The sequence below is a fragment of the Rhodnius prolixus genome, unplaced genomic scaffold (genome assembly GCF_049639745.1).
Source record: "Rhodnius prolixus isolate KJV_2025 unplaced genomic scaffold, Rpr scaffold_2, whole genome shotgun sequence".
Taxonomy (NCBI): domain Eukaryota; kingdom Metazoa; phylum Arthropoda; class Insecta; order Hemiptera; family Reduviidae; genus Rhodnius; species Rhodnius prolixus.
The window spans coordinates 34,924,796-34,935,118 of record NW_027411592.1 but is presented as its reverse complement, the minus strand read 5'-3'; the positions used below and the strand labels follow the sequence as shown (position 1 = coordinate 34,935,118).

General features: G+C 35.1%; 1 protein-coding gene across 1 annotated transcript in view; it reads right to left on the bottom strand.

The window, feature by feature from the left end:
• LanB2 (laminin subunit gamma-1) overlaps positions 1-10,323 on the bottom strand; it is a 329,357-nt gene that overhangs the window by 134,315 nt on the left and 184,719 nt on the right. The gene's annotated exons all lie outside the window — the stretch shown is intronic.

Here is a 10,323-nt window from a genome sequence, read left to right as displayed (position 1 = left end):
ATATATCAGGCTCAGTTTCCTATTATGGTCAAATTATACTGCTATTAATATAAATATGTTGACGACTAAATTAAATACAAAAAGGTAGTGAGGGAAAGAGAACAAAACATTGAATCAGTTCAGTTTGTTCAACGCCATATTCAGTTGGAAATCGATTATTATCTAAAATTCTTATCAAAGATCGAAATGTCTAAATCTTAGCGGTAAATGTGCTTTGGCTTTAAAAAAGGACTTGGAATATATTTTATATAAGTTTAAAGAACTTTTGCTCGCATTTAATTTGCTTGTTTTGAATTTATTGACATTTTTATTAATTTTATACTTTGGTTATTAAAAAAAAAGTTTATTTTTAAGTTAAATAATAAAAACAAGCATAAAGAAGCTGTACTAGTCGTTAGTTAAATATAGCATTGCACTAGAGCCGGTGCTCCGATAGGATGTAATTAAACAAATTACGCCCTCTGGGTGCTAAAAAGAAAATTACCTTCAAATTCAAGACCAAATTCAAATGTACTTAAATCTTTAAAGTTTAGTTCCAACATTTTTTCGAATGAATAATCGCTTTAAAAAATGCCTGGGGATTAATAATTATATACTTTCCAGTATTAAGAGAATTATGTAGATTATAATAATTATTAAGTAATAATGTAGATTTTTTAAAACTTTTTTTTTTAAATTTTGAAGTATCGTTTTGAGGTCCTCGGAGTCTGAAGTGGTTTTTACAAAACGTTCTGTTCGTAACTCAAAAACCAAAAAAAAAATCGCAGAACGTTCAAATTTGTTATTTAGCTTAATCTGCCAACAATGGATACCACAATTAGATTTTGTTCTTTGAACTTCGAGTGCTAATTGTACCTACGTAGATCTGTAATTGTTATTTTTTCCTAGGAGAGTGATCAGTGTTTCCTCTAAATGCCATAATGACTATTTATTGTACTGGCTTGAAATCTGTTAGCATAAATTCATAAACTGAATTTATAAACATGGAGAAAATTGTCTGACCGAAAATGCCACTTAACTGAATAGAGTTTTAAGATTTTCTAGCAATGGTTTCTACGATTTTATTGATGCTTTTATGCAGTGAATTACAAAACACAAATAGTAACATTTTTCCTAAAAATTTGGTTAAGTATACTTCTGAGAAACGGTGCGGGAATAATTAAAAATAAATCAAACTTTTGGAGTCAAGAAAAGTTTTATTTAGATTTTTGCAATTGCACAGAAATCAATGCAACGAGTAAAACAGATGGTCGATAATGGAGTGTGCTGATAGGTTAGGCCAACAAGCACACACTGGCGAGACTGAAATGAACGGTGGCCATCCAGTGATAGCAGTGGTAATATGCCATAATAGTAGGAGATTCGCGACTGTCACACCAGATAGCCGACGCTACATTCGCAGATGGTCGCGAGGCCACCGACGCTTCAGCCGTCGTGGAGGATTAGTTGGGTGAGTGGAGGTTGAGAGGGCTTGTACTAAAAGATTCATGGATCAGAGGATAGTTGGGAATGGAATTTTAGGTAACGGAATTTGGCAAGGACAGAGACCAAGGGAATTTCAAGGTCATTGTGGATAGTGAGGTGAGAGACTTAGAAGGAACGTTGACTAGGGTATGCAGGATTTTAGACTGGATGCGATAAAGGTTCTAGTTTGGCTGTCCCGTATAGTTCTATTCCATATGTCCGTACAGTAGTACAGCTACGTAGCTGTATTTTGTTGCGTAATGTCAGTTTCGAACGTTTGTCTAGTAATTTTTTTAATCGTTTATATCTGTTGTTTAACTCAGTTCGTTTTAGTCGAGTATGAGGATTCCAGGTTAGTCGTTTGTCGAGGTGAAGTCCAAGGTAACGTACTTTTGTAACGGTATGGAAGAGCGATATGGTTGAAATATAAGGAAGGGACGATTTTTCGGTTTAGTATAAAAACTATGTGTTAGAATTTCTGATGATTAACCTTAATTCTTCACTTACCAGCCAGGGTTCTAAGATATTAAGATGGGATTGAAGATGGCGAGTGGCCATGACGGGATCAGACGATAAAATGGCCGTATCGTCAGCGAAGGTAAAGGTAGCAGTATTTGGATGCAGTGTAAGGTCAGCAGTGTAAATTGTATAGAGGAGAGGTGCAAGAATACTACCGGCAAGAATAGGATATATGGGAGTAAACGAAGTACCTTGTACAACCATAAAGTAGCTATTAGCAAGGCATGGTTTTTAGGATGAGATAGTAAGTTGAAGAAAGGATGCCATTAAGCTTCCACAGAAGACCCGGATGCGTACTCGCAGCAAATTTTTAAGGCCTCATAATGTTTTTTACAAAGCTAAGAGCGGTTTTTAAGGAAAAAGTTGTTGACAAAATTTTGTTTTGTTTTTTTAAATAAATAAATGCAGCGAACGGCATGTGAGTGGGCCCCTCTCGAATTAAAAATTAATGTGTAAAATATTTGTTTTATTGCTAATTGTTTATTTGCAAATGTACCCTACATTCAACAGCAAGGCGCCTTGTCTGCGAAGACCAACTGATAATGACTGAATTAATCTGCCTATAATATAATATAAGGTACGATTTACTCAAAAACACGATTCGAAAGCTTACTGCTTACCGTTAATTATCGCAAATTAATTATACGTGAGTGTGAGACAGAGACAAAACTCTTTTCAAACTCCTTATTCAGTCGCTGCTTGGTAATCAAGAAATAATGGGTGGAAATAATAAATGTGTTAAGAAAAGAATTTACAACATGTCTGTAGGAAATCATGAATGAAATATTCAAGCAAGAATATCGCCTGGAATTACAACTACCTAAACTGTTATTTCTTAAAAAAAGATAGAAAGAAAATAAATAAAGAAGTAAAATTATGAAGGAAGATAAACTACGAGCTTTTCAGTTAGATATGTGATTAACCTTTCCATAGGACTAACTGACAATAATTATTTAACGCGAATAGATGGCGAGGTTTCATAAAGAATTCGGCAATATAGCAGTACCTGCAGCATCATTAACCTCTCGCTGTTGGTTACTGGTCTCATCTGTTTTCATTAAAGCACCAGCCATAGCCTCTAGCTTCAACTATCCGTTACTATTTCTACCCCAGTAATCTTCTACGAGGTAATTTACTTTCTTCTTCTGTTCTTTTTGCAAAGTCATTTGAGTAACATATTTCCGCCTTTGGTAGGTAAATAATTACTTTTTTCTAAGTGATATATTGATTCACATGCATTATCCTACGAATACATTCAAGACAAATTTTATACAAATGGTTATACATCAGTGGCATCTCTTGGGGTCCAAAGTTGGGCGTTCCTTACTTCCTCTTTGTTAGAAAGACACCTCTTAATAAACTTATATTAAATAAGCCTATTTTTTGTGGCGATCATTTTATTTAACTGAAGCATATAAATTCTACCCAATCGCTGGCGTAGAACTAATGTGTAGAATTAATAGATTGAGTGTCCTAAGGATAGCAATTAATAAAGATCATTCTTTTAGTGCTCAAATCTAGGGATTTTTATTGAAAAGTTAAACAGATCTTAAAGCGATAGGTCGACCGGGTTTCAATCTACATGCTCTCACAGAGATGGATATTACCCATTGCTGGTAAGCACACAAAGCTTTGAGAGTTCATGCCGGAAACACAGATTAAACAATAATCCGGATACGTTTGTATTTACCAGACTTTAGAAAATTAGAAGGGGTTAGGAATTTCCAAATTATCTGGGAAGGTTAAGAGATGAGAGGAGGTCATGACAAGAGTACTCTATGCTGATGTAGTGTCCTTAGCCAAGGTGCTCTTGTTGGAAGAAATATGTTGGCAGTACGGTGTCCGAATTATTGGTCATCAAGGATCTATGAGGACTAAGTCAACTTTAGCGATATTAGCATCACTTCAAGACATAGAGGTAGTAGAAGCTATAAAGGGTTTTTTGAGAATTATTTACAAAGGGAATTGGTTCCAGAGACTCTGTGAAAGCGATTCAGCCACTGGTAACAGGTTGATATAGGTACAAAATGATTGAATCAAATAAGAAGATAGCATTTGAACAAAAACAGATAAAAATACTAATTGAATGTTGCAATCACTTGTAACTAACTGTACAGTATGATACTGACAGTATCTTATGAATGATTTATCTTTTTTACAACTTCAACTACTTTGGCTTTGTAGCTGTTGATGATATGAATAGATAAACATGCAGATAAGAGACTCTATAATATCTCTCAATTTCCAAAGATATGGGACTCTAAGCTGGTAATAGACCAGAAGACGTTTCGACGATCTTGCTCACGTAAGATGGTGAATTAACTTATCAGAATCCTCAGAGATTCTTGAGGATTGAGTGTAATAAAAGAGCTAATTAAATAGTATTGGAAAGGTGTAGTATATTCATCTGTGAACTCGAAACTGATTTGGCAATCTGGAAGCGATATAATGACAGTATAATCAAGTACAGAGGCTGAAGAAAGTGATCTGAGCTCGGTAGACTTAGAGGAATTAAATGAGATGTAACAAGGTGCGTATTGGATCTGGGAAGGAAATGATTTGGTGCCAGTGATGACTGGATATGCTGTACTATATCTGGATCACCTGAACTCCATAGGATGGGATAGCAATGCCATCTGACCATGATATTCTACTATTTAGGCATTGAATATTATACGATATTTGGCAACGAGCAAAGGGACAGTTCAGGTTAATGATCAGGAATAGTTAACTTTGAGGTGTAACTCTTTATTTTCTTCCTAGGGTTGAGGTAAGAGCTCTGGTGGCTAAGGTCCCAATAATAATAATAATAATAATAATAATAATAATAATAATAATAATAGTAATCAGGGAAGGGATTAGCTATGAGGTTAGCATACTGGACTCCCACGCGGAGGTCCCGGGTTCGAATCCAGCTGCTGACCCTTAGATTTTCTCTTCCTAGGAGCTTCTTATAGCTCACTGTCCGGTGATGGACAGTGTTGTCTGTAACGAGAGAACACTGTCCGGAGGCCGCACTAAAAAAAGCTCCGGGCGCCAATAACCTTAGATGTTGACGCGCCTTAAATCATGAATAATAATAACCCTAGTAGGTAGCTTGTAACTACCGAAACAATGATAACAAAACAAAATTAATTGCTGTGCTCATTAATCTAACAGATACCTAGTCTCAAAAAATAGTTACTTTACCTTGTAAGCAACAGATATAGTAATTACTGTGTGAAAAAGATAACAATGGAAAGAATTGCAAAACGTATTAATCAACTGGCCCCGTACCCTTCAATCAATATGTAACCAAATGCTGAGCCCCTAACCTACGCATTCAGGCCCAAAAAAAAGAGGCAGATGTAAAAGAAAACGTGCAGCGTGTGCTGAATAAATCTAAGGCAGCAAGTGTGCAGAAAATAGCGACACGTACTGGGTATCTCTTACTTCTTATACGTATATGCTCAAGGTTCAGCTTGTTGCAGATCATTTCGAAATGATGTAGATGCTAGATGGAGTCTAGAGGTGACTCAACTGTTCCACAACAATACGTTGTTAACTTCCTTTATGACTCGCCTGCCTCTCCTCCTGAGGTTCTGTTTGTTACACCAAGCCTCCTCAAACTCCAAGTTGTATTGGGGCTTCTCTGTAAAATGGTATTTATTTCATTCCAAATAGAGTTGTTTTTTCTTTATTAAAACTATTCTTTCTCTAATTTATTGCAAATTGTTATTTCTTTAAAGAATGCATATTGTTACAAAACAAAAACAAAAATGTAGTATCTATACTTGATTAAATTTTGCTTACTTCAATACTCGTTAAACTTACATTTTCATTCAAAATCCAAAGTTTGGAACATACTAAGTTATGAGTAACTCGATTTATATTATAAAATGGACATGTCATCGAAATTAAACTTTTGGAGCAACCATAATCTCTAAGATTACATGTGTTTAATGGTTCAAAACAGAGAAATCACCGTACAAAGAAGGAAGCATGTTCAAAAACCTGAGAGAAAAGAAAAAATCTACTGAAGTGGAATTTTTAGTTCTAGAATTTTCTTTAACTTCATTTAAAAATTAAAAATCATTCCTTCAATCATTCCTTCTCAATCATTACTCAATTACATAATAACATAAAACGAAGCTGTAATTTATACAGAATTAGAACATTAGAGAAAAGCCTACCTTTCAATTTTTGTTTTCTTTCAAACCCTGAATGGAAGACTGTTTAAGAGTTTCAAATAAAAACGCTAAACTATCATGGCCACCACAAGCGTACAATTTTAAAGAAAATTACTGCCAGATTAGATTTGAACAAGAGAATTAGAATTAGAAGCAGGACGGGACCTACGCCACACGGTACCGCAGTCACAAGAGGCTTATTGAGCCAGCCGCTTTTTTTTTGGATCTAGCAGCTGAAACCTCCCTTATTAAAGAGGTTGAGGACTTTCCCTTACTAGTTCTTTTTGCGCTACTATCTCATTTGTTCCTCAAGGTACCAAAGGTTTCATAGCGCAACCGCTCGATTGCGACACAATCGAAAAACAGGTGAGAGGCCGTTTCCACCTCTTCATGACACAATCTGTACAACGGTTCCGAGCCCCATCTTGTGCAGATGCTTCCTGAACCTACATTGCCCCGTGAATAGGCCTGTAATCAGAGTAATCTGATTTCTACCCAAACACAGGGTCTCTTTGGCTCTTTGCTAACACAGCCAAGGTATTGCTGTGTTTAACCCCAGAACAAATCACCCAGTTCTTCTCGTGCTCCCTCCAGATCCAATCTCGGAGAGCTGCACGAACTGAACTCTTGGTGTTCTCCAGGACAGGCTAGATTTGAACAAACTGAACACGTCTTTATAATAAGTATGATACAATCTCTTACATTACCCTTAAAGGAAAGCTTACTTTTCTCATGAGGAAGTGAAGTAAACAGAATTTTGCTGGGAAACTGTTTAAAGTAAAAAAGTTTCCTTCGCGAGAACAATAAATTTTCAAGTTTAAAATATATCTTTAGAGCCCTTTTCGAGAAAATAAAAATGTAAATAATCTATTAAATATAGTGATATATTTTAGAGTACTCTTCTTCTTTTATGGAGACTGATTCAGTATTAATTAAAAAGAAGAAAGAATAGTGACAAATTCCGTCATTATTTTTAACTTTTGCCAATTTTTTGAACTAGGACTAGATCATCTACAGGGTTTATGCTATTGACAATTATAATATTTTTTCACATTGTAAGATTGGTGTGTCTTCTGCCATGTCTGTTTATGTACTGACAAAATGTGACAACGCAATAATTGGTTCAGTCGCTTCAGAATATCATTGTGCGGAAATAATTGTATAAAATTATGGCGATGTTATGCCAAACGTTTGGCACTCCTTATAATATCATGAAACGACTCGCTCATTATGTGAAGTTAAGCATTGTACAATACTAGATCAATTAACTATTGTGTTTGAAAATAAAAAACAATTGTTTCAGTTCTAATTTGTTTTTGTTTCATTTTATTTGAATATTATAACTGTTCTGTAGGATAGTTGTATAAAGGTTGATCCTCAAAAACGGCACGAAAAAGCGTAACGCTGAAAAACACCCAACTTAAAACAATTTCCTTCTCTCTTTCTATAAAAGACAAAATTCCCAAATTTTCTTTAAAATATAGGGCTAATCCTCGATTACAAGAATAATTTCTGGCAAAAAAGTAGATCAAATAGATTTCGAGTAAAAAAGTTGCCGAAAATGAGCAAAAACGGCCTTTTAAAAATTAATTGTTCTTTCTTCCTCATCTTGTTTACTTTTTGGCGATATTAATGAATGAGGTGTCATTCGATTTGGAATTCCATGTAGATCGGCACAATAGGAGTCTCAAAGCTGTTCATGCAACTGAAGAATAGTTAGCCCCATTTATATATGCCCTCCTCCTTTACACATCTATTACTCAGTAAATCATATCCCTATTTAGATAAAATTTTGCAATATGATGGGGTTTTGGCTCCCCTAAGTAACATTCAAGTGCTGTCCTGCGCTTACACCTAATAAAGGGAAGTAATAGTTTCCAATTACCGATTTGTAAACCATATTTTAAGAAAGTGTTATTTGATTCAATATTGTATGTAGATTTGCATATTAGAGGCCTCAATCCTGCGCATCCTTAAGAGAAGAGTTCGCCCAACGCGCGTAAGGCTTCTTCTTAACGTATTAATACGAATAACTTAAACAACGACTGACCTTATCTTAGACATCAAAAACGACCAAATTAACTACATCTCTGATACACACTTGAAAGTCATTCCGTACCAAACACCCATTGCCAAAACTAAGGTCAAAACAATAACCCACCCAACATATGAGCCACGTTTTACTTACGTCAGAAACGAAACACACACACCTTTCCAAGAAACTAGGCCTAAAAACCACGCTTAGGACCGACAACAAACTAGGAAACAGTGTATAGATCGAAACTTACAACACTTCTGACAACAGAGGTATTTACTAAGTAGTTTTTCTAGACTATGATAGTACCTAAATTGATTAGAGCGGGAGAAAAATCCAAGACAGATACAAATAACACATCCGATCGTACAAACACAACTTATGCAAACCTCCTATCGAACACAGGACAACTACTGGACAGTATCCACAACACAATGACTCTATATATTAGGAAAAAGAAAGGATATCTTAGAAAAAGATAATGAAGAATCCAATGCTGATTCTACACAAATTTAGTACAGCTTTACAATTCTATTATGAGAGAAGTATGCATTAAGATTCCATCTTCTACAACTTCTTGTTGAAAGAATCTGAAAAAAAAGATCCGAATCTGGTCATCTTTTAGATTCGATTCTGGCAAGTTTAGATCCTTAAACGAGTTAAGTTATGGATAGAACGGTAGGAATTTGGAGGTGAGAATTCGGAACAAAAATTAAAAGAAAGGCCTCTAATGTCAGCTAAACTTAGTTTAATTTAAAGTTGAATTATTCTTTAAGCTGTTAAATTATGATAACTTAATAATAGCCTTGCGTTATTTCGATCTAATTTTACAGTGCGTGTTTGGATGAATCGAAACGGAAAAAAAGAAATTAAACTGTCTTAGAACAATTTGGACACCATTTGATTACATCATAAATTACTGATTAAAACTGTCATTACTGATTAACAATTTTACCATAACATTACTTTTAAAAACATTTTCACAATATTGTACATAATATAAAGGTCATTTTACATAAATCATTACGGCAAGTTATTCTTGAAAGTTGTTCTATTAGAATTTTATGCGTATACAAGATTTAAATTCAAAATGTTTTTCTGGAAAGTGAAATATATTTGTGTTACGCTGAAGAAATTTGCGTTAAAGGTCAGCGTAGTATGAAAGGAATTCAGGTATTTACGAAGTTAGAAAGAAAACAAACTGTCCTATATAGCTGATTTATTTATTTTTCTTATTAATTATTTCACATAAATTACTTTTTTTCTTTCACTCTGTCTCTAAGAACTGGATTACGTTGGACGTAAATAAAAAATATATAAAGTAAGAAATAGGTCAGGTTTTACGGCTAACTTTAAAAAATTAAAGTGTTTTACTAAATGTCAAGGGTTACTTGTGTTTGTTGTGTAAATTTTCACCACAGCTACACTACTCCGTGGCAAAAAAGTGTTTGGATAATGATAGCGCTTCTAATTGCTGCGAACGGATAAACATTGCAGCTTGTATTTTTTTTTTCTCTTTCGCGAACTCGTATGAGATGCATCTAGGCCAATGGTACATTACTGGCAGTGATTGCTGCTGAAGTGAATAGCATCTTCTCTGAGTACTTACTCATTATCGCTCACCATGCTCACTACGCAGGACAGATTAGTGCAGAACATATATCCTTAACGGAATTCCTAAGTCCCGTTCAGAAAATGAAGGCAGGTAGTAAGTAATTTAATGAAAAAGTTACTGTTTAGTTAATATTAATGATAATAATACCTCCCACAACAGAAGAGCTACTTCCAGGGTCTGGACATTGCAGCTTCGCGATATGTGGATTAGCCTGTGGTCATTTCGGCTACAGTCTCCTTGCTAATTAGATCGTAACCTCTGAGGAAAGATTTGCTTTCGAAAGAAACAACATTTTTACTATTGAAGTGAGTAGATTCCATAGGTGAACATCAGCGAAATTCCGCCAGTTTAAGGAAAGACCGACCATCTTGGCCCTCATATTGTTTGTAGCCTCGTGATTGCTTTCTTTTTTTTTTTCTTTTTTTTTTGGCGCATCAACAGCTGAGGTCATTAGCGCCCGGAGCTTTTTCCAGTGCACTGCCGGCCTCCGGACAGTGTTCTCTCGTTACAGAAAACACTGT